Genomic DNA, 27,882 nt, shown 5'->3' with positions numbered 1-27,882 from the left:
TTTTAAATGTTTGATCTCAAATGTTCAAATATTTCATATGGTTGATTATAAACTCGTACTGATATTCATGATGTTTAAAAAGGAAGTTTAATTGTTTAAATTATCCCGAATATGGGATATTGGAAATTTTATTTAACAGGATTTATTCCTTGGATCTTTGGAATCTTAACTCCCACTATGCGGAGTAAGTTGAAGACCATGGACTTCGTATAACCTAGTCTTTCCCCTTGATAGCATTATGTAAAGGAGTTACTACCTTGGGGGATGTGCACACTTAGATGGGAAATGATTTACGGAAATATGGATTGATCCATCCTATTTGGAATTATCTTTGGAAAGTTGGTTATTTCGGAAATTGGTTATTTTGACAAGTTTTAATATATGAATTACTATTCATGAATGGTTTAGATAAATTATGATTTATTAAAGTCAAATCTCTTCGAAAGCATGTTTAATTAATTAAATTGATTTTACATGTCTAGCATTTGTATGTACTTAGCATTTTTGCTAATACGTATTTGTTTTGTTCTGCCTTTGCCCTACTTATCATTAATGATGAGTAGATAGGTGATGATGACCAGACAACGTGGATTATATGCGGATTTGGGAACGATGGGCGGTGATCACCTAGTTTAATTTAGTCAACATAGTATCAGTGTTTTAGTTGCTCAAGAAGTGTTTCAAAACTATTATTATTATTAATAAAATATAAGTACTATTTTCTGTTGCAAAACTCTGTTAAGCCTTACGTAATCACGTGGCGGTAATACTCCCAAGTTACTCCCTAAAGTTGGATTATAATTGTTAATATTAGAGAGTAATTTAGGGGTGTTACAGAAAAGAAATCCGTCGGAATAATTGGACGTTCGGACGGAATATTCTGTCGAAGAAGGTCATTTCTTCTGTCGCAAATTTTTGACGAAAAAATCTGTCGGAACATGTAACTTCTAAAAAAATATTTATTTACTTCCTTACCCTAATCCCCGTTCTATCCGCCCCTTTTCTTTTATCCCTCCCTTCTCTTTCCTCTCTTTCTCTCTCCTCCTTGTCCTCCTCATCCCTCCTCCTTCTTTCCTTTTTTTTCTTTCTCTCTCCTCCGTTCGCCCCTTTTTCTCCTCCTTTTCTCTCTTATCGATCTTCTTCTCTTTCTTCTCTACTCTTCATTTTCATCCCCTCTTTCTTCTATCACCACCGACAACAACATCACTGCCATCACCGCCAACAACCAACATCACTGCCATCACCACCACCACCAACAACAACACCACAACTACCGTGCAACAACAACGACGACCACAACAACACCAGCAACGCCAACAACATCAATTGCACATCCACCGTCGCAAGAATTGTAAAACGCATAATTGTTGTAGGTCTAGTTTTAATTTAGGTTAAATTGTAGATCTAGTTAATTTTATGTAATTGTAATGTTAATTTATAAATTTATTAGATAATTGTATAATTATATATTTCCTTTATTTTGTTGTTTTATTTTTGTTTTTAAAATTTTCTTTATGAAATTCTTGTTAAATATGTAGATCTAGTGGTTTTGATTTATTTGTGTGGTATTTATCGTATTTTTGGGTTGATTTTCGATTATTGGGGTTAATTTTCGATTTTTCTTTTAGCTAAGTTTTGTGTTTTGGGGGTTCACTTTTGGTGTGGTGGTGTCGGTGGTGGTATTTGAAGGTGGGAAGGGGCTTGTGTGAGTATGGTGGTGTCGGTGGTGGTGTTTGAAGGTGGGATAGGGGTTAGTGTGTGTTAGTGGCTGGGGTCCGTGTAAAGTGGGGTCTGGTTGGGTGGGGTGGTGGGAGGCTTTTTTTTTGTTTTTTTAAAGAACTTTTCGACGGAATTTCCGTCTCAAAATATTGGCGGAATACAGTCCGTCGGAAATTTGTGACGGACTTGATCACGCCTGAAAATCACTTCATACGGACTGAATTCCTTCGAAATAGTGTTTCCGAAAGAAATTCCATCGGAAAAACCCCTTTTCCTACAAAAGGTTTTGCGACATCCAGTTCCGACGGAATTTCCGTCGGAAACGGGTTTTTCGATGGATTTTTTCCGTCGTTATTTGCCTGTTTTCTAGTAGTGGTAATACGCCTCGACATGCTACCTCGTTTTAAACCTTACCAGGAAAACCTAATGTGGGAAAAAACCATAGTTAAGGGAAAAAGAGTGCAACGCGTATTTTCTCCTCTTGATGAATGCATAACTTGAGATCTTCCAGTGTAACGAATCTAATGTTGTCTTAGGATAGTAACTTCACACTTGTAGCTGAATAATATTTCTTGATAGTTGATCCTCCCTGATCAAACTTGAATCTTCAAATCTTCACTTTAAGGAATCTTCATTTATCCATGCATACTTGAGAAAACAATACTTATTTTGCGTTTACCACTATCTTATATGACAATTTTGTTTCAAGTTGTCTTACCATCAAAATTATGCCTACTTTGAAAGTAGTAAAAGTAGCTATTGATAATCAAATATTGATGATAATTTATGGCAACTTGTGATATCTTGATATCATTATCTAAGATTATATGAATTAGTAATAATATAACATAAGTAATTAATTAATTATTATATACTTTACTCATGGTTCTTCTGGACCATAAGAAGATTATTCTTATTGTAATATATCTCGTTACTATTCTTCTTTAGACATTTTGTATTTTATACGAGAAAATTCTAATTAATACAAAAATTGATTAACTTTCACTTGGTTAAACTTCAGGTTGAAATGTCAATAACTTAGTCACCAATACTCTCTATGAGTTTGATAACAATATCAAAATTGTCATTTTTTCAGAATATAGAATTTGAAGGGCTAGATATTTGAATATGTTGTATGAATTTTCTTTGGGGACTTTTCATGCATGATTCATAAATAACATATTATTAGATCGAAATCATTTAAACTTTCATCACAGTTATAATCCCATCAGAGTATAAATTTCTTCTTGTTAGCCTTCATCATAATTATAAACTCCTCATACCACAAACATTCATATATACTCCGTAACACAATTGTTGTTAGAACTAAAGCTTGCAATATGAGATGTAGAATTCATGATAGAACATTAAACAAAGTATATATGTGATGAGTAATGCATCAAATTAAATCATATACATACAATGAGTAATTCATAAATCTAAAACTCAAACATGCACATAAATACAAGACTCTAAAAAATGAAAACACTGTACAGTGTAGATTTCAGAATTCCATTTTCTAATTTGACTGCTAGTCTATGATAAACTTTTGATTTATTATCTTAGTTTCATGTCGACATCAAAATGGACACATATTTTGATCCCTTATTCAAAAGTCCATTCCATCTACATATGCATATTATTTAGGAAAATACACTTTAATAATCCCAACTTTGGCTCATTTACTTTGAATAATCCCAACTTTTGATTATTATGCAACAATCTCAACTTTTACTTGTGTTTTTTTTTTCTTTAATCCAAAAAACCAGCAACCTGCTGAAAAGGTTATTTCTTTTTTTAATTTTTTGATATGCCACATTTCAAGCATTAAGTGGTCTAAAAATGAAAATCAAAAACATAAAAATAAAAATAAACTAAAAAAACATCAACAAGCCCCCTCCCTGAATCCCTTTTACCAGCCCCACCGTGAACGGTGACCCTCCCTCCTTCCCAGCCAAGGATTGAGCCGCCGCCTTGAACCAACCACCCCCGGCGAACCCCTCCGCCATCGGCCGACCTCCGCTACAACCCTCCCCTCCCTAAACCCTAACCCCGACCCGTTGCAACCCTAACCGTCTTATTATATCCGCTACAACACTCAGGAAATTTGTCAAAAACACTCAAATCTTAGATGAAGAGAAAGCCGGAAAACGATAATCGATGATATCCTTCCACAACGATGCGATGTTTGATTTTGGAGTGGTTTTTGATTAGATTAGGGTGACGTGGGTTTCGATTTTAGGGTGAATTCGAGTGGGTTTAGGGTGGGGCCGGGCTTCGACTTTGTGGTGATTTCAAGGGCGGGGCTGGGGAAGGGCGATATTTTGGTTAAATTTTTGTGGAAAAAGGGTGGTTTCAGTGGTGGGATAGGAGGAGGAGTGGTGGTCGGAGAGGCTAAGGTTGGGTAATGGGGTGGCTGTTATGGATGAGTTTAATTTTTTTTTTGTTTTTTTTAAATAAAAATATTTTAAACCACTCATATGTCGACATGTGTCAAGTAACCTGCAATAATAGGTTGTTGACTTTTGTTGACCGGTTTGGGATTGTTGGAAGAAAACAGAGTTAAAAGTTGGGATTGTTGCATAATAATCAAAAATTGGGATAATTCTAAGTAAATGAGCCAAAGTTGAGATTATTAAAGTGTATTTTTCCTATTATTTATCGGTTCCATCATACACCGGTATATCATTTAATTTCCCAAGATATATTTTTTATTTGGGTGCTATTTTGACAATAATATCTAAATATATTTCTCATCGGTACCTGTAGGCATTGTTCGAAGTGCGCCTACGTTAAAGTATGTTGTGAATATGCTTGGCACTCATAGGAAGTGAGAATTTACATAATACGATTAGGGACAAGGAAAGTAGGGAGCCGCCAACAAGTTTTTAAGGAACTTGTAAACTGTTCACGGATCATAAAAGGCAACCACGATTAAAAGACAACGATAGGCAATAACGATTGACCCGTGAAGGTTACACCCCATTCATAATCCATGAGATTACTAACTCCATATGGTTTGAAACCACGAAAGGAGGATCAGGGATGATGGTACGAAGTGAGTAATGGAGTTACATTCGCCCGTATTGGCCTCTACTCGATTCTTATAGTGAAAAGTGATTCCTACGATCTCAAAGGCATGCAAACAAAATATTCAAGTTTCTCCAAACTATTATTATGCTAAATTGGTTTAATATTAATGCAACACATAATTCTAAAATAATGTGATCACTTGAATTAACAACAAGATTAAAAAGGAACCTAAATCGGTTGTCCAAATTATCTTATTAGGCGTGATTTTCAATTACATATTCCCTTTAAACATGCAATATGGTGATCAAAAATAATATTGGAAGCAATTCAACGATAATAGCGTTAGTCAAATCAAATATAACATAACCTAATCATGATACTAGCAATATTAAAATAAAATAAGAGTAATTAAATTAAGTAATTACTCACATTCCGCCCGTTCCTTTAAATTACTACATCATGAATAAATTGTTGGTAACTTCAATAAAAAATATAACTCAAATGAAAATTAAATTAAATAAATGTAGATTTGATTTGGTCCAAACCCTCAGTTAATTATACCTTTCACGCCTTGATTTAAGTATAGAACTCTGGGTATTGTATGAACTCCTTGGAGTGCTTAAGGGAAGAATGGTGAAAGAATGGGAAGGCTAGTGTTTAGAATTATTTGATGATCAAGCTTGTTGATGATTGAAAAATGGGAGATATGACCTCTATTTATAAGGAAAAAAGAGGGTCGAAGAATAAAAAAAAAAGATAAGAATTCGAATCGGAATAATACTCTTGCGATAGACTGCAGTTTTTGCGGTTTTTGTTTTTATCATATCTTTTGATCCAGAAATCGGAATAAGATAAATAATATATAGTTGGAAATATATTGAATTCTACTTTTTGACCCAATTAGAATCAGATTAAAATAATTTGTAGTATAAAATATATGCACGAAATAGTGGGATGGTATCAGTTTTGGATAGAGTTTGATATTTCATTCATATCTTTTCCGTTATAGCTCATAATTGATATTATAATATATCATTGGAAAGATAATTTCAAGGGCTATCCCACCATCTAAGATTTTGATAAAAAAAATATGAGGCACGAAAATAATATCTGTCTATCTTTGAACGTCTTTCAATTCGGATAGAATTAGGACTTTCTAAAAGAAAAGTTTTATTAATTTCAAACTCTTTAATCTTATCTTTTCAAAAGGAATAATTAAGATATTTTAGAAACTTATCCAAGCTTCTAATTAATCCTAATTTGTTTAAAAATGGGATTAAATCCTTTGGACCCTCCACATGATCATTGGGTTGTAGGTAAGGTGGGCTTAGGTTCGATTTGGACTCAGTTTAGTATTTTAGTCATAACTTATTCGTTATAACTCGGATTTGGGCTTATAAAATATCGTTGGAAAGCTCTTTTCAAGCCCCATCCAACTACTCAATCATTGGACCCTGATTATGGAAAAAAATAAACTGGAATAAATGTTTTTATAAAAAGGACACGAAATGAACGATTTTAAAGGACAACAAATAAATTATTTTGGGTTTAAAAGCATGAAAAGAGGAAAATAAGTGAAGGTTTGGGGAAATGGGCTAGGAATTGGGTTGTTTTATGAAATGAAAATATGGATTTAAGCAATACAAGATTAAATACTCAACCCGACTAATAATGGCGGTGAAAGGTTGTTCATCATCAGGTTTGGTTTTGAGGAGACATTTTTAGGTGTCTACAGTGCCATCATAACTTTTCTTGCATCATAGGTTATCTATTTTAATAATTTAGATATCTATACCACTTTTTGAGTATTTCATACATTATGGTATTTATATATTATCACACTATTAAAAGTGTTAACTGCACTACCTTTCCATAATTCATATCTTTATATTGGAACCGATCATACAACCTACACTTCAGGTGCAGTAATTCAAGTGTAATTGACAAGATTTTATCTCAATGTATACACATAATATGACCAAGGTGTGTCTTCAACGTTGTGCAACATGAGTCATAACTAAATACAAATCAAATCATAAATGTGCAACATATCTTGAAGATATATAGACAAAATATGGCATATAGCTTTTCAAACTACCATCATAGGGATCATCAAATTTATTTATTTATTTATAATATTTTTCCAATTTTTGCTGATTCTTCTCCCCTTAATTTGGTAAAATATCTCATTTATAGGGGCTTCTAATTCTATACCAACTTAGTATATAAATTTGCATTAAAATTCATTTCATTGGTAGGATCGCAGTAAAAATTTATCTCGCAGAAGATTTGTATCAAACAAAATTTATCACTTCTAGAGAACTATTTCAATGAAGCATCATTTTTTCATTAACTTTACATTTCATGTGTATTTATTATTACATTTTCCTTGATATGTTCTCTTCTGAAGTAAATTTCATTGGGGAGACATGTGTTGTGCAGTTGTATGTTTTTCATTATTATATTTATTTCTTATGTGCTGACATAAAATAGCCCCAATCAAGAGATTAACCACTTGTATTTAAATTGTAAAGCCACTAAATGGCAATCTTCTTAGTTCTCCAAATACTTTAGCATCTAGTTAGTTACTCAAAATCTCTACACACACAAGTTTTTTTTAGTGAGCTTCTGGCCATTTATTATTATTTGTTCACATGCAAAATTGTTCAAAACTAGCATATGATCTCTTGAAATTTCCTTAAAACAAACTATTAATTAAATCACAATCTTAATATAGCTCAATCTCAGTGTTATGTATTGCCATTCAATTCATTTTATATATATAACATGAGAGAGCACTAGCATACTATTTCTTTCATATCAAGTGAAATTAAAGTTCAAGTTTTCATGACAGGTGATATTAAACCTGGATGGCCTAATTTAACTATCACATCCAATCAATTTTCTAAATTTGAACTCTGGTCAGTTTACCAACACCAGTGATCACTTTATTAAAGCTTTTTTATGCATGGCCATGAATATGATGTGATATTAGAACACCAACATGTGTTTCTTTAATTATACAATTGGTAAGACATTCAACTAATATTTTATCTTATAATTACTCATACTCTGCTGGAGTTTTAACTATAATCTTGATACATGTTAATCTTGTTGGAAATTTCATACTCTTCTGGAGTCTTTTATATAATCATGGAATATAAGAATTTTACTAAAAGTTATTCCTTCAATGAATGTAACGTGGGATTTATCACTTCCTCAAATTTGTCATTGTCAACAGTGGTTCCTTTCCTTTTCAAGGATATTTAATTATATTTAGAACCTATTGGTCTATCACGCTTCATGCGTGATACAAGTTCATCGGTAATTGATGCTGTCCTTCTGGAACGTCAATTTTAATTGAAGCATGTACAATTAGTATATGATCAATTACATTTATTTATCAGGTTGGTATAATTTCAAAATATTTATTTAACATGTGACCACTTCTAATAAATCGTTGATATTAAGTTAATGTATATATGTATCAAACTGACCATCAATATATTTTATCATTCATGTGCAAGGATTATATAAAGGAATAAATACAATCTCCCCCTAATCCTTGCATATGGGGCATGAAATGAATCCAAAAACCTTTAAATCTCTTCTACCTTTGAAGGTATAATTTCTTTTAGCAATGCATGTATCAAGCATAACAAAATTATTTTTATAAACTCTTATTCATAATTCTTGCCTAATTATATAATTCTTATAATTATGGGCATAATAAATATATATATTTTTACAAGTAAGTTTCCCACAATGTCATCCATCTCTTGCTCAAATACATATTGTGCAATCATGTTTAATTTGCAGATTGTATAACTTTTGTATGAATTATATTCATCACGGAAACATGCATGTATCATCTCAATCATACGGGTGCATCTAGGCGCATAAGGATTATGTATATGATTTGCACATAGGAGGGCAATATGGGGTTCAGTGGTACATTTTCACTCTCAAAATGATACAGTGATACATTTTTGTGTACTATTATACATGTATAATGTACCATTAAAGTATAAGTTATTTGAATACTACTTTTTGTTACTATTATGCATATAGTGATACTTTTTTCCATCATATTTTCTACCCTCATATTCCCATTATTTACAAAACGCCATCCTATTTGCATGGCTAATACATAGGGCCTATGCGCCAAGAGTTTTCCCAATCATACAATTATTTCTCAATCATTTTTGGGAATAAGAATCTAGTAATCTATGAATCATTAATACTCACCCAAAGTGTAGAATCTATAGTAACCACCAAATTAAAAGACATTATTATATCAACTTTTCTAAAATTTTGTATTATTTTTCATGACATTGTGTTTATAGTATGTAGTGGTAAGAAACATGCTTTACCTTTGTAGATCATGGACATTTCTTTGTATTAATCTTAAGGGTTTGGGCCCATTATAAGTTCAAGGAACTTTACCCATGTGTGAGAGTACTCTTTATAAATTTAAGGAACTTCAGATCCGCACATTAAGTTTTACTTTCATTCCTATAATCAAACTTCAACTAGGTTTATCAGTACAGTAATTGAATTTAATCAAATCTTATACAAATCATATGATCATTTTAAAGTCAATTATAATGACTATGTACATGAACAATATCTAGAAATTACAGTTAATGTATGGAAACGAGTATGCAATAAGTGTATTAGTAATACACTACTTGTCTTAACATTTCATAAAAAAATCATTAGTATCATATAATAGACATCATCATTATAATTCATCAATGAACTCATTTCACATCTAATTAACACAATAAATAATTGTTGTCAAATTCATCCTTAAACAAATGCTAGCTAGCATGAATTGAGGTCGAACAAGCATTCATGTGGCCAATAAAAATGACATAATGTATATACAAATAGTCACAATCATAAATGTATAAGTAACTTTATAAGCTTCAAAGAATTACATGTATATCATTCTTCGAATAGATTAGGCCCCAAACTTTAATTCCCTTAAACATATGGTCATACTATCGACTGCTTTATCATACTACACATAAAATATTTTCTTTGGTAGTATTATTTCCAAGCACTGATACATCTAAGTATATTTCAACACACAATATCTAAGACAAATAATATTTCCTGATGATATCAAGACTAATAAATAATTCTACCTTTGTATGATTGGACATAACTTATTACATAAAACAAAATATTAAGAATTAAAAGAAAAAGTACTTAAAGGAAGGTAACATAACATTCTATTACTGTAAAGATTATTAAGAATATATACATGAACACTCATACCAAACAAAATTACTAATCTGTAGTAGTCAAATATTAGCAGTATGTTTCATGTCAGCAGGTTATTATAATAAATGAAGTTGTAGTTTATGTATAATAACAACTAGACATCAACAAAAACTAAATTAAATCAAGCATGATTGAAGTATAAATTTGCAAATCTACCCCTCCACCATCAAATTTACTTAATTTGCTCCAATTCTTTATATCAATGTACTGTATTATTATTTATACTCCATATGCTATACATACATACATACATACATACATACATACATACATACATACATACATATACACACACACATACACATACCATCCAACTAAAGTATACATATAATTAAACATAATTAATCAACACTTGACAAATTACACGCACAAGTTAATATATGGTGAAATTCACAACAAAATTGAATTAACAATCACTATTCGGTAATGCGAAATTTTGGTAAAACCTGAAATTTCTTTAAAATAAAAAAAAAGGTTGGTAAGGTTCTAAATCGTCCTATTCAACAATAGTGGTGATAGAAAAAAAAAGTGGATATGAATCTATAATTAACATTATCAGATATTTAATTCAAAATAAACATACTGTGATCATCTAATCAAAAAATGCAATGGAAATTGATAATGAAAGTACGATCGTCTAATCAAACTGATTTCATTCATCAAAAGTATACATATTCAAATAGGATAAGTTAGCCGTAATAAATTTAATAGCATATTTAATTTCCCTACTAAAACATAATATTCAAACTTTTTTAAACATATAAGTTATCAATCGAATAACAAGTGTAATACACCCCATAATTAATTTTGTTAAAGTAAGACAATAGTAGACTTAATATAATAAAGTTTGTTGGCAAGAGAGTAGGAATTTAGGGTTACCCTGTTTAGCATAAAATAGTAATGTTGTTATTGAGATCCTTCTTTCGTCTTCCAAGTCAGGCTGATTTTGTCAAATTACTCAATTAGTTAGTGTTTGGGTCCAATTTATTCCAATTGGGCCAAGTCCATGAATGATTCAGTTTCAAGCCCAAGGTCAAGGTTCAACCTTCTATCCATGCCAACTCATGTCAAGTTAATGGTCCAGTCAATGGCTCAAGGCCCATTTGGCTTAAAGGCCATTTTCTCCTCAATGTCAAGGTATAAATACATTCAATATTCTCTCTCTACATTCATTCACATAAATCCTCAAGCAATTGATACTCTTGCATATCTCTCTCTCTCTAAACCACCGTACTAACTTCGGCATTGGAGGGGTCTTCCTTGGCACAACCCCCGAGGCCATTTTACGTGTGTTTGCTGTGCAGGAAATCCTCGGTCCAGCCATCACTTGGTCCGAGTCAAATCTTTAGCCCACCATAAAGAATCGCAAGAACGGTAAAAATGCCAACAAATTCGGTTCTTCCCCCTCGAGGAGGAACCCAATCCAAGCAGGAGTGGGGAAGTGTCCATTTTCCACGCCATCCCCTTCGCCCCCCTCCCAAGAAGACCGCCCTCTGTTAGAGTCAGCTCGGAGAGGGTACCCTCGGAGAAATCTCCATCTCCATCTTCGTCTTCATCTTGTCATTCCCGGAAGCAAACGAGTCTCATCACCAGAGCAGGTCGGATGCAAAGAGCCACCCTCAAAGCATTCACTCTCACTCTCAGCCGAGGACCCCTCAAACGGGGCCCTCAACAGAAAAGGTGGCACGGTCTGTAGCGACCCTAATGGTTTTCAATAAAGCCCAAGCCAATCCCATGACACCAGCCCGCGATCATTGTAGACACCTACTTTTGGCATCTTGTCTCGAAAGGAAGTGCGATGATGTTACAAAAACCCGTTCTTCATGCTAGATCAAAGTTGAATTGTTTATGGACTACGAAATGCATTATGAAGTAAGTTAAAACTCATATTTGAGACCAAGTTATCTTAGAGCCTTGTGCGATTAGTAATTAGTCCTAAAACGTGCTCATACATGTTTAAACTTGATTAATAACGGACCCAAAGGCGGCAAGTGCAATGATTCGATCCAATGGATTTTACATTGTTTAAAACCAAGCCAAATAGATAAAACAACCATAATATTTCCATAAATGGCCTATACAGATGGATAGATCTTTTAAAGAGCTGTTCCAACGGTATATTATAAGCCAAATTCCGAGCTAAAACGAAGACGTTATGATCAAAACACTAAACCGGACCTTAAAATGACACCCTTGCACTCCAACGGCCATATCTATTGATCCATATAATATTTTAACTTAATTTCAATGGCATTGGAAAGTATACATTCAGAAATTTCTAATGATATCTCACACGCCTTAATTTGACTTTGTAATCAAAAGTTTATGGAAGTTTTAAAAACGCGTTTTCGTATAAGGCAAACCGCACCCAGCGCAACCAACGTGACTTAGAGTGTTGCGCGCGCCACCTGATGGAAAGGCTCTAAAACCCTAAACCTAGATCCCTACGCCTATAAATAGGATCTTTGTTCAACCTAAAAGAGGACCGAAAAAATCAGAATTAAAACCCTAGCATTCTCAAAACCCTAATCTCTCTAGTTCTCTTACTATCATACTACTTTTCTTCTCTCTTCCCAAATATTTTCCAACCCTAATTGAATCCATTGAATTCCTTGGAGGTAACAAAAAGAAAGAAATTCCATAGACGCATTAAACGGAGATTTAACATAAAAGAAGATTGGTTACTTTCCTGAGCACTTAGATAATTCACTTTTCTTTTATTGTTTAAATAACTTTAATTGAATAAATAGTGTTGTTTGATCACTTTAAACAAACTTCTAATTAATTAATTCACATAGTATTCTTTCATTAATCAAGACTAGAATTTGATAATTAATTGTTGTTTTATCACTTAAGACAAGGCGAATATTGTTTATTTTGTTCTTTTCACAAATATTGATTAAATAAGAATAACGACTTTAGAAATGTAATTCCTACATGATTGACGCTTGTAAATAAAATCAACTAACTTAGAGATTATTTGGCATCGTTTTTTGTTTTTAGTTTTCAGTTTTTTTAAAACAAAAAACCAAAAACAGGAAACAAGAAAAAGGTGTTTCCACTTTTTTGTTGTCAGTTTTCAAAAATATCATTATCTTAATAAGTTTGACTAATTTTATATTCATTATAGGATATATATCATAAGATTTTGAAAAACAAAAAACCAAAAAACAGAAAACCACAGTGATGCCAAACGAACCCTTAGTTTTTAAGAACCACGTTGCACGTATTGAATTGTGATGAAATTGTGAAAAAGGAAGAGCTACAAGAGGCCCTAACTAGGGCTAGAATAGTGATTCCTCCCTAAAAGGAACGTTATTTTAGTACCCTCGCTCCTGAACTCATTTCTGGTACACGTAGACCAATTTGGGCATGGGTGAACTTACGATTCGTGCTAATTATCCCTTGAACTCTACTTGGGAGAAAGGCATGAACGAGGTTTATGAGTTTTCTTAAAACTCATTGGCAACTCCTACTTGTTTCTTATAAAAAAGCGTGATGAGAGTATCATTTCTAATTCAAGGTCTCCCAAACAGTCAGGAAATCAAATCCTAGTACACCCTAACAAGTGTAAAGTCCTAGGCTTTTAAAGGGACATGGGAATCTAAGGAGAAAGAACCCCTATGATAGGAACACCCTCCTTACAATCGTTCACCTCCGCAGTCGAGGCAGTTTTGAAGGAGAACCGATCGAGGGGAGGGGGGAAAGCCTCCTTCCTTTAAAGAGCTGGGAGACAAATGGGAAGAGGATACTTGGAGAACCGAGCAAGAAAGAAAAGGGAACTCGCATTTCTTCAGGGAATCCAACACTCAAAACTATCATAGCAACAAAAGCAGCAGCTCTGCCTCAGCTCGGCCAGAGTCTTCTCGCCAGAGCGTCCTTAAACGCCTCGGATCCAAGGAGTTGAGCGTGCACAGCCGCCTCTCCTACCTTGGCCATACTGAGCCTCATCTCGAGTCTTCCTAGCCGAGGACGAAAACCACTTCTACCTCTCTGAGAGGGCGGAGCGCGGTCCCAACGGTTAGGAACAAGGGAAAGGTCGTAATGGTCCCTACCATCTCACCCTTCTAGAAATGGATTTTTGAGGAGCATGTGCCGACGGTGAAAATCCCGGCACATATTACATATGACGGTACTTCGGATCCGAAGGACCACATTGCCTTTTACAAGGGGCATATGTATCTTAACCTTAGGTCCGAAGCTACCTGGTGCAAATATTTCCCAACAACTCTTAAAGGTGTCGTGCAAGCGTGGATCACCAAAAGGGGTCAAGGAAGGCTCGATAATCGACTGGAGTGACCTCTCCAACAAGTTCAAGAGCAAGTTTTCTACGGAAAACCGCCGAGAGAAAACAACTGCAAAGCTCATGGGCTTGCATCAAGGGGAGAACGAAAGTATCTGAAACTACCTGGCTCGCTTTAGCAACGAGTCGTCCGGCATCACAAGCTTGGACCAAGGGTTATCCGTCTTTACTTTGCAACACGGGCTACAAGCTGGCAAGTTCCTTGACTTCATGGTCATGCATCCCCCGCAGACTTTGGAGGAAGCATTGGACACCTCGGATAAGTTCATCCGAGCCGAGGAATGAAACAAAGCAAAAACCCATCCCAAATAAGGGCTAAGAAACAAAAACAACAATATTCTGATGGCCAAGGCCAGAAAAAAGGAAAGGCGAAAGCCCAGAATCATGTTTGGCCGCTGAGTCGAAAAAGGAAAAATATGCCCCGCACACGAGCAGATACGAAACCTATACTCCTCTCGCCCTTCCTTGCGCAAAAATCTACAACGTGACGAAGGACGAGCAAAAATACAAAAAGCCGAGACCACTCCCGTAGTGGTATCAGTAAAAGTACAAGAATCGATGGTGTGAGTTCCATGATTCCCCGGGACACTACAACAAGGACTGTCTACGGCTGAGGGATCAGATCGAGGATATGATCCGAAAAGGTTACTTGAAAAAATACTTCATGTGCAGACACCCATTTGTGTCTCCCCAAAACCAAACCCAGTGATGAGTACCTTTCAGGTCGAATCATAATCGAATGAAGTGAAAGTGTGGAAAGTCTAGTGTTGAGGTTAGTTTTAATTATTTTCCTTCTCTCTGTTTTTGAAAACCTATTTTAAGAAAACAGCCAATCCAGTTTGGTTTTGTCCATGGAAAGGATCCAATAATAGTGTAGTTGGGTCGGGTTCAAAAAGAGCTTTCCAACGATATATTATAAGCCCAATTCCAATGAATAATGAGAAAGTTATGGCCAAAATACTAAACTGGGCCCGGTTTGATCTTTATATGCGGCCCAATGATCTAGAGGAGGGCCTATTATGATTTATCATTCCTAATGCAATTAGGATTGATTATAGTCTTCTATAATTTTCTAGAAGTTTCTTTTCATTCCTAATTTAATTAGCATTGATAAATTGACTTTAGTTGACTTTTAAGAGTTTTAATAAGAATAAAAGAAGTGTTTTTTAAGGAAATTACAGTTTTACCCTCTCGTACGCTTAAATTTTATCAAAATAAGAAAACGAGTGGAAAATTGATTGGCAACGCCATACGACAGCTCTGTCGCCTGGCGACAAAGTGCCGCGTCTGGCGACAGTTCTGTCGTCTAGCGACAGGCGCGTGTTTGGCGCTACAATCGTGTATTATTCTTTTTGAAACTCTGATTCTTTTTTTATCATATCCGGCTAATTTTCTCTATAAATAACCTCCCAAAATTTTGTTTTCAATCATCATCAACAATCACGAATTCTCATCAAGAAATTCTTGATATTCTCTCTCTCTTTTTCTAAACTAGCTTTTCTCATACAAAATTCCGCATTCACAAGATCTAAACACACCTAGCATAATTTGAAGTTGCTTTCTCCCTAGACTTGAAAGGTTTTAATTTCTGAGGGTTTGGTCCCAAATATCTATTTCAATTATTTAATTTAATTGTTTAATTTTATTATTTTCCTTAAAGTTACTAACGCGTGTATTTTGTTATTAGAAAGAGGTACGAGGCATCCAAGTAAGTGCTTCAATTGATTTATTGATATTATGATATAGAAATCATGTCTAGGTTGTTATGATTCCTAGTATCATGTTAGGATGCTTGATGTTTTGAATGACAACAATGATTTTTAGTATCATGTTTAAGGAAAAGGTTATAATATCAAATATGACAATTGTGATTTTTGTGATGCCTTTTATCGTCTTTCCTAATATTCATGTTAGGTCTAAGCTTTGATTTTTAATGTTTAGTGACATGCTAGGGTTTGTTATTAATCTTGTTAGTATCATGCCTAGGATCTTGCTATTGTTAGTGACACTGCGAGTTCCTACATGTCAGGCGACAAAGCCAATCGCGGCGATAGCCTCTATTCGCTGACGCCAAGTTCTTCCAATACCAAGCAAGAAATATGCATTCTAATTTTGACTGGTTTTTAGCACTGTTTGCTCGATCCTACTTCCTGATTTAGTTTTCTCACTTTTCTGAAACCCATATGTGTTCTAAATATGGACATAATCCTCTGGAATTCATGCTCCATCTACCTGATTGAACGCTCTGTGCAACAAAGGGTACATTCGAGAATGTTGAATTCACCAAACCATGGAAGCGAGTTTTTAACTCGCGGTGTCCCATCCACTCGCGCCAATCCTTTAAAAGGTAAGGCTTCCGCGCGGTGCATCCGGACAATTAACCATGGACCCTCTTTGACTAACCCATAACCCGAAATTTAGAGACTAGAGCTATGGTTAGGTTGCAAACTCATTGCATCATATTGTGCCTACTTGCCTAATTGTGCATTATTTGTTGTGCATACTCGATGTGTTTTTCCTAACCGTTTGTTTTACTTGTGTTTAAGTCTAAATAAAATGATTAATGACTAAAAGGACTTTGCTTAATTAATTAATTAATTAATTTGAGTAATTAAAGTCTAATAATTTAATCGAAATTGACTTAGTACGACTATAGGCATGTCATGTAGAGTAATAATACCGAAAGCCGTCCCAGATTAACGCTCTAGCGATGGCGCCAAGATTTGGACTGCAGCGCCACACTTTGTTGTGCAACGCCTGGCGACAGCTTTGTTGTCTGGCGTTGCACTGCATAGTGCGGCGACAGTCATGTTGCTTTGGCGATAGTTCGGTATTTTGCTCGAGTCATCACTATGAGTCTAATTAAACAGTTTGCTAATCAATTCGATTATTTTGTTAATAACAGTACCCTTGTTAGGTCCTTAATTGAGTCCAGTCGCATAGTCTAGTCACATGGTCTTACACAAGAGTCTTAACACGTCACTAGTGTTAGCACACACTTTGAGTATATGGCACCATGACCATGTCTTAGGTTCATGCATGAGTCGGTTTTTTCCGTCATTTGAGTTGGGGGTACATTCTATTCCTAATTTTTTTGATCTCTCCATCTACGTCATCTTTCCATTCTCTACATGCTTTCTCCATATCACAACATTCATTCTTCCTACCTTCTTCCATCCACGCATGTTGAATAGAGTTGGAGTCAAATAATTAACAATGAATCTTCCTAATTTCCCTTTTCATAGTACTTGATCAAGGAGAGAAGGGCGATTAATCAAGGACAACACCTTTATTCAAGTTCAACTTTTTGATAAACCGATTCGTCAAAAGAGAAAAGCTAAGAAGATGATGGCAAGTCAAGAAGAAGTCAAGGAGCTTAAGAAGCAAATGGCTGACCTGGCTGAGGTGTTGAAGGCTTTAACCCTCCAAATCAAAGACCCTGTGAAGCAACAACAAATGGATCTTATGCAAGAAAGCTTGAGTAAGATATCTTATGACTATAAATTCTAGGGCATTAGCTCGCAAGGGGTCTCGGTTGACAAGGAACTTCTTCCGTAAAAGTTCAATGCCTTTGACATCCCTAAATTTAAGGCAACAGATAATCCTTATCTTTACATAAGAGCCTTTGAAACTATATTGAACATTAAGGGGATTAATAGGAAAGTCTTTCATTCCTTGTTTTCCTTATATCTTGAAACCGTTTGCCAACAATGGTTCTTCTCCCTTGAAAAAGAGAAAACCTCCACCTGGGAATCGATAGTAAACGCTTTCATTGATAGATATAAGTGTAATATTCAAGTCGAAATTGATTATAGACAACTTGAGATGCTAAGACAAAAAGAGAATGAAGGCTTTACTTCTTTCTTTAATAAGTGGAGGGAAACTTCTGTTAAGATGATTGAGGTGCCTACCGAAAAAGAATCTGTGTGGATGTTTATCAAGAATCTCCGAGAGAAGTATTCGAAGCATTTAAAGTACCAACATAATTTAAATACTTTCAAGGCCGTTTATGACATCGATATTGAGATCGTAGATGACCTCGCAAAGCAAAAAGCTACTAACAATAGTAACCATAGTGGCTGGAAAGGAAAGAAGAACGACAATCCTTCTTCTTCCGAAAATGCCCACTCTAGCAACAATGTTAGTACCTATGATCTCAGTGAAGTTTTAGCCATGGATAACCAAGGATCTAAGAAGCAACTAAGGAAAGACTTCACCCCCATTGGGATGAGCTACGATATTGCCTTCGATCGACTCCATGCCAAGCGACTCATTACTCCCATTGGACCTATTCAAGATCCCGCACCTGAAAAGAGATTGCCTAGTTGGAATCCAGATGCACATTGCAAATATCATCAAGGTAGGGGTCATACTACTGAGAGTTGTTGGACGCTAAAGGAGTCTATCCAACATTTGATTGATAAAAACAAGCTTCCCATGCCTCTAGCTAGCAAGAAGAGCGAGTGATGATAAAGAAAACAACACAAGATAGAGGCGAGCTTCAACGATATGATTTCGTGACCTCCTCTTTTCTATTTCTTTTATTTACCCTTTCCCCAATAAGTCTAGCATAGGCACCTTCCTTTTCCCTTAGATTAATTTTGTAGATTCTTTCCTTTTCCCTTTTAATAAAATGATCATTTATTTCTTTGCATATGATCATTTCATTACATTGCATTAAAAAAAATGTCGAACTAAGCATAAGGTGTACCAATGATTTGAGGCACCCTTTATAGCCATATCATATCACCTTTCACCCTTCAAATATGCAATCCTTTTTTTTATGAACCACTTTGATCCTCGTCTAACGATAGACCTTTCATTTTTCAACCCATATCTACCTAATCTTGGGATGGGATGGTGTGCAACTTATGCAATTTTCAATTTCATAAAAACTTGAGTGATTCGAAAGATCAAAATAGAAAAATAAAAATAAATAAAAGTGTAAAAAAGGGCAAGTGTTCCAATGTCTTTGACATGAACATGTCTTTGATATGAACACGTCTCAGATTGCGTCTCTTATCGAGTGCTCGGTACCGTGGCTGAGAAATATGAATGACAAGTGAGTGATATACCGCATGATCGGGATTTCCCACACTTATAAAAATAAAATAAATGCAAAAGCAAAAAAAGAGAGCCAAAAAAAAGAAAGAAAGAGTGCAAAAGTGAGAAAAATCAAGAATACAAAGATTCAAAAGCAAGATTGCACACCTTGGGGGCTTATCTAGGGTCTTGAGCCTTTATCCCTTTCTTCTTCAACCTTTAGGCTAACCACGTTACAACCCTTAAAAAGACCTTTTTGAGGTATACACACACTTGTGCGAGGTTCGGCTAGAGCTACGTTCGGCCTGATTCCTAACGGATACGTAGGCAACCTCACATCGAGGTGCGGCCGTAATAAAAATGCATTCATATTCACATTCACACACTCACACCAGATCATATCAAGGGATCCCCGTGGTTATCCCTATTCATTTAAAGCTAGATTTGGGGGCTTGATCCTTACATCATTAGCCTACCTAACCTAAGATTCACCACCATCTGACTCTTTTCAATAATATTTTGTCACACACTTAACTCTTGCGGCCTAAGTTTAGTGTCACCATCACACACTGCACAGATACATGACCAAATATTCCTTCCCTTAGGAACCCTTTGTCATGAAATCTTAACACAACGTTGAAGCATCTTTGTCATATCAAAATCACTCATCATTGCATTACAAAGTATGAAGTGCTTAGCCTCCGTGCCTAAGTTACCCAAATACTTTCTTCATTGAGTCAACAATTGAGATAGCCTAGGATGAATTAATCCTTGCACCTTGAGAGATAGTATCAAACAACATTTGACTAAGCTCATTCAACATGCACCTTCAAAAACTTCACTTCGATTCTTTTTCGCGTCTTTCTTTTTTGGGAGAAAGTCGGCACCCTCCACAAAAATGACATTTTTGCTTTTTTGCATTTTTGAGTCGCACGATCACATTACGATGCACACATGAGTCATGTACACGTTGAGTTATGTTGTGTCATATCACCTTAATTTGAGTCTAACACATGTGTCAAGCACTTTGAGTCGAGTCAACCTCGATTCAGTCAATCACAGTGAGTCAAGTTTATACCTTGAGTCACGACAAGTCAATGAGTCAAGAAACACTAAACCTTAGGTCAACCCTAAGATAATTAAAGAGATTATCAAAGTCCTAAAAACAAAGATATAAATGCAGGTACATCCCAGCAAGCAAGAACATTCTCGGATTTTTTCAAAAAAAAAACCGCGAATATGACACAAGAGATTCCTCCAAGATGAGAAGAATTTGAGAAAAATTACATAGATTAGTAAATTAAAGATGAAGAGCTTTAATTTACAAAAGATTTGAGCGGATTTAGTTGAAAGGAAACGACCAAGTTCAAAGTTCAGAGCGAAACTGAGCAACAGCAACAACAGGATCAAAATAGGGAAGACCCGACTCCAGCGCCAGATGACAAGGCTGTCGTCTGGCGCCAAAATCTGTCGCCTGGCGACAGAGAAAATCGCGACGCCAGAGGCGTTGCAGTAGCGACACAGCTCTAAGTCACTCAGAGCGGTTATTTCGACCTCTTACAGTAATTTTGGGTTCCTTGGTACGCTAGTTAGCCCCTATAAGCAATTTGACATGATTTAGTAGTCGGTTTGATTACAATCACATTAAATGATCGACCTAACGAAAGATCGTCTCACTTAGCTTAAAGCTCCTAAGCATTGGCTTCACTGCAAAAGCTCCGACATAATGGTTCACAACATAAAGGCACCGACAAACTGGTTCGAGAGCACTGATATACAGGTTCACAATTCAAAGCACCGACATACTTGTTTACAAGCAGTAGAAGCGCCGACGTACCGGCTAAAGCAAAGTTCAAGCGAGCTTTAAAGATCGACAAACGTTGGTCTTCGATTTGAGAAGATAGCACAAGATGGGCGGTCTTCGACAACATTCGCTGAGATTGTGGAGGTTGTCACCGAAGATTTGAGAAGATAGCACGAGATGGGCGGTCTTCAACAACATTCGCTAAGATTGTGAAGGTTGTCACCAAGATTTGAGAAGATAGCACGAGATGGGCGGTCTTCGACAATATTCGCTAAGATTGTGGAGGTTGTCACCAATATTTGAGAAGATAGCACGAGATGGGCGGTCTTCGACGACATTTGCTAAGATTGTGGAGGTTGTCACCAAGATTTGAGAAGAGCGGTTCATGATGAGGCGGTCTTCGACGACTTTTGCTATGATTGGGAAGGTTTTCACTATGATTCAAGGAAAAGGCTCGAGATGTAGCGGCATTGATCGACGGTATTCCCTAGCTTGTGGAGGGTTATCAACAATAGCAAATGCAACACAAATCGGCTACCTCCAGAGACGTGTGCTCGACAGTGCAAGATACGCGTTTCTTAACTCTCTTATCTATTTTAACTAATGCTAGTTTGCAGGTATTGGCGTTATAATAATGATTTAGGATCGCAGAACGTTCTGAATCATTCTCCGTCCCTATCGCTACTTTGACTTTTGTTTTCGAAACTTACGTTTCTCCAAACTCAGTCAAAGTGGGGGCTTCTGTAGACACCCATTTGTGTCTCCCCAAAACCAAACCCACTGATGAGTACCTTTCATGTCGAATCATAATCGAATGAAGTGAAAGTGTGGAAAGTCTAGTGTTGCGGTTAGTTTTAATTCTTTTCCTTCTCTCTGTTTTTGAAAACCTATTTTAAGAAAACAGCCAATCCAGTTTGGTTTTGTCCATGGAAAGGATCCAATAATAGTGTAGTTGGGTCGGGTTCAAAAAGAGCTTTCCAACGATATATTATAAGCCCAATTCCAATGAATAATGAGAAAGTTATGGCCAAAATACTAAACTGGGCCCGGTTTGATCTTTATATGCGGCCCAATGATCTAGATGAGGGCCTATTATGATTTATCATTCCTAATGCAATTAGGATTGATTTATTTGACTTTTAAGAGTTTTAATAAGAATAAAAGAAGTGTTTTTTAAGGAAATTACAGTTTTACCCTCTCGTACGCTTAAATTTTATCAAAATAAGAAAACGAGTGGAAAATTGATTGGCAACGCCATACGACAGCTCTGTCGCCTGGCGACAGAGTGCAGCGTCTGGCGACAATCGCGTGTTTCGCGCTGTAGTCGTGTTTTATTCTTTTCGAAACTCTGATTCGTTTTTTATCATATCCGGCTAATTTTCTCTATAAATAGCCTCCATAAATTCTTTTTTCAATCATCATCAACAATCATGAATTCTCATCAAGAAATTCTTGATATTCTCTCTCTCTTTTTCTAAACTAGTTTTTCTCATGCAAAATTCCGCATTCACAAGATCTAAACAGACCTAGCATAATTCGAAGTTTCCTTCGCCCTAGACATGAAAGGTTTTAATTTCTGAGGGTTTGGTCCTAAATCTCTATTTCAATTATTTAATTTAATTGTTTAATTTTATTATTTTCCTTAAAGTTACTAACGCGTGTATTTTGTTATTAGAAAGAGGTAAGAGGCATCCAAGTAAGTGCTTCAATTGATTTATTGATATTATGATATAGAAATCATGTCTAGGTTGTTATGATTCCTAGTATCATGTTAGGATGCTTGATGTTTTGAATGAAAACAATGATTTCTAGTATCATGTATAGGGAAAAGTTTATAATATCAAATATGACAATTGTGATTTTTGTGATGCCTTTTATTGTCTTTTGTAATATTCATATTAGGGCTAAGCTTTTATTTTTAATGTTTAGTGACATGCTAGGGTTTGTTATTAATTTTGTTAGTATCATGCCTAGGATCTTGCTATTATTATTATGTTTTATTTTTAACATGATTGTCATTATTATTTTAATTATGATTGTTATTTTTTATAAATGTTATAATTATTGTCATGATTGTCATTATTATGATTATTTACGATGTTTATATTATATTTATTGTTATTGCTTGATCACACCTTTTATGTATGTTGAAAGGGAATTTGTACTTGTAATCACGCTTTATAAGATAATTAATAATCTTGTTAGGTTAATTTGATTATAATTCAAGTGATCGCCAATAATAGATTTATTTGTGCATTAATATTCAACCAACATAGATAAACAGGTTTAGGGTAATCCTATTGACTGCATGTTAGTCAGAAAGCGCACATGAATACGAGAAGAATAAAGTAGAGGCCTATTATTAGGGCATGTTCAATCTGTTTTAGATTGGATTTGTACCTTCATCCCCGAACTTCCAGTCTTGGTTACAGACCTATTGGAGTTAACGATCTCATGGATCGTTAAGGGGTGTAACCTTCACCCTGTGAACGGTTTATAAGTTCCTAAAACTTGTTGGCGACTCTTTTGCTCTATCTTCCTTCCCTTTGGACGCCACCATGCTTAAGTGTATGATCACAGTGGGGTTCAAGTTTGGGATAATTTTGGAAATATTCCCTACATCATGGATCGCCGCAAGGAGACAAAAGCTGAAAAGAACGAGAAAGACCCTCGACAAAAAATCGACTTTCCCCGAAAAAAAACAAAGCGTCGGACAAGGAAACTTATCCGACAATCCTTGCCATTTTTGGGGGATCAACTCTCAGAAAGAGTGAAAACATCACTTGAGGGCGCTCACCCATCAGGTGAACAACGCTGATATCCGACCACCCGAGTCTCTAGTGCCGAACATGACGTTCACTGTCGAAGACTCTCGGGTGGTGACATTCCCCCACGAGGATCCACTGGTTATAATCACGACCGTAGCTAACCACAACGTATGGCGAACCCTCGTCGACGGTGGCAACGGCGCGAACATTCTTTCGGCCTATATCCAACTGAAGCTGAAGACCAAACATCTCATTCTGATACCCTACCCGGTATCAGGATTCAATCCAAGTGGGGAGATCACCCTTTCTGTCACCATCGGTAGTGATGAAGCAGCCAGGAACGTTATGGTCGAATTTTTAGTCATGGATGTTCCATCGGTGTACAACGTGATCATGGGGAGACCTATGATTCACAAAATCCAAGGGGTAGTCTCCACGTATCATCATCAGCCGATGATCTACGTTTCAGATGCCGGCTACCCCGAGAGAATTCAAGGCAGCCAAAAGGAAGCTATCCGATGCAACTACCTCAAGCCACCCACAAGTCGCTCTAAGGACGACGAGGATGAGGAGGAAAAATAAAAAAATGGAGCGAAGCACAAAGAAGCCGAAAGGCCTAAGTGCTTCAGCCCAAGGCACCCCTTCAAAAGACAAATCTTCGGGGAAAGAAAAATCTGGCCAATCATCTGAGCAAAAAGACTTAGAAGGTCAGACTTAGAAAAATTCTAGGACGCCTGCTGACATAGATAGCAGACCCAATTGCAAAGAATCCGACCCCAAAGCAATGGAGCTGGATCAGCAGACTGAAACAATAGAGTTGGTTGAAGGAGACCCTGAAAAATGTGTCACCATTAGACTGGATCTTGATTCGAACGTCCGTATTGAGCTCATCTAACTCCTTCGGGACAACAGAGATGTGTTTGCTTTCTCGGTAGCAGACAACACCGGGATTGACCCGAACCTCATCTCCCATAAGCTTAACGTCGACCCCACGTGTTGGCCTGTTACGCAAAAGAAGCAAAATTATTCCACAAATAAGAACCGAGACATCGTTGCCGAGGTCAAAAAATTGCTGGATGCAGGCTTCATTGAACCCTACTAATATCCAGAATGGCTGGCCAATGTGGTGATGGTTTAGAAGGCTAAAGGCACCTGGAGAATGTGCATTGACTTCACGGACCTAAATAGGGCTTGTATGAAGGAATTCTACCACTTTTCGAGGATCGATCAGCTAGTCGACTCGACAAGTGGGCATGCCCTGCTTAGTTTCATGGAAGCATTCTTGGGGTATCATCAGGTCTTCATGCACCCCGATAACCGAGAAAAAACGGTATTCTTTACGAATGCCGATGTGTACAATTACAAAATGATGCCCTTCGGATTAAAAAATGCGGGGACAACATTTCAAAGGCTGGTGGATCAGGTTTTCGCTGATCAGAAAGGCTGTAACATGGAATTCTATATTGACGATTCTATCGTCAAAAGCAAGGAAGATAAAGACCATGTCGCGGACCAGCTGGCAAAAACCTTTGCCACCTTGAGAAAGCACCAAATGAAGCTGAATCCGAAGATGTGTGTCTTTGGCGTAAAGTTAGGGAAATTCCTTGGCTTCATGGTCAACAATAGAGAGATTGATGCCAATCCCGCAAAGGTGCAAGCAGTGCTCGATCTTCCCAAGCCGAAAACAAAGAGGGATGTTCAGCGGCTCATCAGAAGAATGGCCACCTTCTAGAGGTTCATCTCAAGAACTTCGGACAAAGGGTTGCCCTTCTTCAAAGCCCTAAAACTCCCAAAAACAAAAGAGCTCATGTGGAAAGATGAGCAAAAAGAAGCCTTTAAGCAGCCGAATGAGAAACTCTGTACTTATTCGTGGCAGTCAGTCCAGCCACTATAAGTGCAGTACTTGTGAGGGAGGAAGAAAAAATCCAACAACCGATCTACTTCATTAGCCACACTTTGACGGACGTCGGGACTCGCTACCCCCTACTCGAAAAGGTTGCTTATGAAGTAGTGGTAGCCGCTCGGAAGCTGAGGCCCTACTTTGATTGCCATCAAATATTGGTCTTAACTGATCAGCCGCTGGTAAAAAAGTTCCCGGCAAAGTTGAAAAATCTGGTAGGCTCTTCGAGCTCACATAGTTCAGCATCAGTTACCAGTCGAGAGCAGCCATCAAGGCTCAAGCTCTAGCGGACTTCCTGGTCGAATACTCGTACCAGGAGACGCTAGACAAAAAAAAAGAAAATCTGGACCGTTTTAACGTATGGATCCTCCATCGTAAATGGTTTGGGAGTAAGGGTAGTGATAACCTCTCTCGAAGGCAAATCCTTCGAAAATGCACTAAAATTTTCTTTTAAAGCTTCAAACAACGAAGTCGAGTATGAGGTAGCAATTGCTGTCCTAGAATTGTGCATCTCTTTAGAAGCCGAACATGTCTGTCTCAAAACAGACTCTCAACTCGTCGCATATCAGATCTGAGACGAATATGAGGCCAAAGAGCCCTTGATGACAGCTTACCTCACAAAGATCAAAACCATTATTGCGAAGCTGAGAACTTTTAAAGTCGAGATTATCCCAAGAGGTCAGAACGCACCAGCCGACGCACTCTCCAAACTCGGAAGTTTAACTCTAATTGAGCTAAAATGATCTGTATATGTGGAGGTGCATCGAGAAAGAAGTTTCGACGAAGCACCTGTAGTGTGCTGCGTTGACCATGAGCCGAGCTGGATGGACCCCATCCTAGCTTACAAACTTCGGGCAGAAATTCCCAAAGAAAGGAATTTGGCCTCTAAGATGAAGCAAACTAGCTCAAGGTTTATCCTCTTCATATGGGAGCTTATGAAAAATCCTTCTCAGCCCCACTGCTGAAGTGCGTGGGACCAACATATGCTAACTACATCCTTCGGGAGATTCACTTCGACAATTGTGGGAACCACACTAGGGGAAGGAGCTTATCCCATAAAGCATTAAGGGTAGGGTATTACTATCCCACCATGATCTCGGATGCCAAGGAGCTAGTTAGAAAATGCGATAAATGCCAAAAATTTGCACTATTCATCCATAAGCCAGCCCGAGATCTTCAGCCGATCTTGAATCTGCATCCATTTGCTCAATGGGGGATGGATACCTTGGGTCCCTTCCTAGATGATCCATACTATAAAACATAGCTAATAGTTAGCATAGACTATTTCAGCAAATGGATCGAGGCCGAAGCAGCCTCAAACATCACAAAGCAGACTATTACGAAGTTTATCGGGCTGAATATTATCACACGCTTCGGAATTCTGAAGGTTATTGTTTTTTTATCATGGAAGGCAATTTGATAACCTGTCGCTGAGGCAGTATATTGATCAGTTCGGCATTAAATTGCCATACTCAACAGTGTGTCATCCACAAAGTAACGACCAAGTCGAAGCTGCAAACAAGTAGATCCTTAACGCTCTTAAGAAGAGGGTTAAAGATCAAAAGTCAAATGGTTGGAATAACTTCCCGGAACTCTCTGGTCACTTCGGACAACCAAAAAAGAGGCTACGGGCCATTCACCTTTTGAGCTGGTGTATGGAGCCGAAGCCATCCTTCTAGTAGAAATCGGTGCTGAAAGCCTACGAGTGCACCACTTCTCAACTGAAAATGAACAACTTATGAAGGAATCCCTCGATTTCCTAGACGAGGTCAGAGACTCAGCCCGACATAGAATGGCTGCATACAAGCAAAGATTCAGCAAGTTCTACAACTGAAGGGTTTACGCGAGGCCTTTCAAAATTGGAGACCTCGTCCTTTGAAATGCTGCTATTATACAGAAAAGTCGAATTCATGGGAAACTCTCAGCCACTTAGGAGGGACTTATGAAATTTATTACGAGCTTCAACATGGAACATACCGACTTTGGCAATTGGATGGTATTGAGCTGAAAAATCATTGGA

Source organism: Chenopodium quinoa, unplaced genomic scaffold (assembly GCF_001683475.1).
Source record: "Chenopodium quinoa cultivar QQ74 unplaced genomic scaffold, ASM168347v1, whole genome shotgun sequence".
NCBI lineage: Eukaryota > Viridiplantae > Streptophyta > Magnoliopsida > Caryophyllales > Amaranthaceae > Chenopodium > Chenopodium quinoa.
Note: the sequence above shows the minus strand (reverse complement) of the source record.